The sequence below is a fragment of the Salvelinus alpinus genome, chromosome 9 (assembly GCF_045679555.1).
Source record: "Salvelinus alpinus chromosome 9, SLU_Salpinus.1, whole genome shotgun sequence".
Classification (NCBI taxonomy): Eukaryota; Metazoa; Chordata; class Actinopteri; order Salmoniformes; family Salmonidae; genus Salvelinus; species Salvelinus alpinus.
Window position 1 is genome coordinate 12,874,403 of NC_092094.1, and position 1,782 is coordinate 12,876,184.

Genomic DNA, 1,782 nt, shown 5'->3' on the forward strand with positions numbered 1-1,782 from the left:
GCTTTCAGGCTTTTAATGATCCAGTAGATCATAGAGCCTAATCAGGAAGTCTTGAGGAAGTAATGCTGCCATTGAACCTATTTTCCCAACAATGAAGCAACATTTCTGCTTATGATAAACATGTTTATTACTACTGATTTCAAGAGTTATGTAAATGAAGGACAATCTATTTGACTACCAATATGTTTTGCTTTATGTTCAATAGGGCCTGCCACAGATGGATGAGTGTTTCCTGTTCATGACTCGTCTTGCACTGGGTCTGAAGCAGAGGGACCTGGCCAATCGCTACAGCGTCTGCCAGTCCACCGTGAGCCGCATCATCACTTCTTGGGCCAACATCCTGTACTGCCTGCTTGGCTCCGCCTCCATCTGGATGTCACCAGGGAGCGTCTGCCCCTGGAGTTCAAGGACTATGCAGACATAACGGTTCTAGTAGACTTTACAGAGCTCCGCTGCCACTCACCATCCTCCTATCAGCGGTACAGTCTTCCTCCACCTTCAAGGTAATGGTGGGGATGACTCCACACGGCACAGTCACGTCTGTATCTGCACTCTATCCTGGAGCTGTAAGTGTTGAGGAGATATTCCTGCAGTGTGGCATCGTTCCCCTACTCACTACAGACGCGGCCATTATGGTGGATAAGGGCCCCGGTGTGGACGACCTTGTAAGGTCCACCGGCCAACTTCCTGGTCAAAGGGCACACAGATGCCAACAGGGCGCAATGTGATGGATGATGAAAGGGTAAGGGGGATACCTAGTCAGTTGTCCAACTGAATGTATTCAACTGAAATGTGTCTTCCGCATTTAACCCAACCTCTCTGAATCAGATTTTTACCTTGTCAGCTCAGAGACTCGATCCAGCAACCTTCCGGTTACTGGCTACCTGCCGCCCCTGCCAGATGAGACACAGATCATTGCAAAACTGAGGGGACCAGTAAACAATGCGTAGAGTCAAAGACCACAAGCTCTTTGAGACAGTGACGTACCTGTCAGATATAATCATTCAACTGTTCACAGTGGCATGCCTGCTGGTCAACTACCAACATGAACAACTACCAGCAGTTAAAGTACCAAGGCACAGGAGGAAAGGAAGTGAGGGGGGAGTTGGTCCTCTTGCTCCGTCTACTCCTCTCTGGCCAGATACTGTACTGCTGGAAGGGGTTTAGAAGAACCAGTAGGGGGCACTACTCTCCTCTCTTGGTCTAAGTAGAACACAATACTCCACAAATGATGCAGTTCTTCAAAGATATGTTCAACCAATGGAGGCTGGTGGGAGGAGCTATAGGAGGATGGGCTCATTGTAATGGCTGGAATGGAATAAATTAAATGGTATCAAATACATCAAACATATGGAAACCACACATTTGACTCTGTTCCATTTATTCCATTCCAGCCATTCCACTGTGTTCAACCAATGCTCAGGAGCTTCACTAAGTTGTTGTTGTTGGTTGTTGTTTTTTTAGAGAAAATGTTTAATGTAATTCCAGGAAAAGAGGGCCACACATCACCCAATTCACCGAAGTCAATACTGTATTGGTTGTGGGTCCATTCCCCACGGGGGGACCAGGATGAATATGTATGAACTTTCCAATTTGTATGTCGCTCTGGATAAGAGCGTCTGCTAAATGACTTAAATGTAAATGTAAATGTAAAACATATGAAGAAAAGGCAATCACAGGTCCTTCCTCTGGTTTATGAACGGTTTGTTATGATAGAGATGGTGTTTTCTGTAAAACGGTGAAAATCACTAACTTTGATAAGTGCTCTTTTAGAAACGGAAA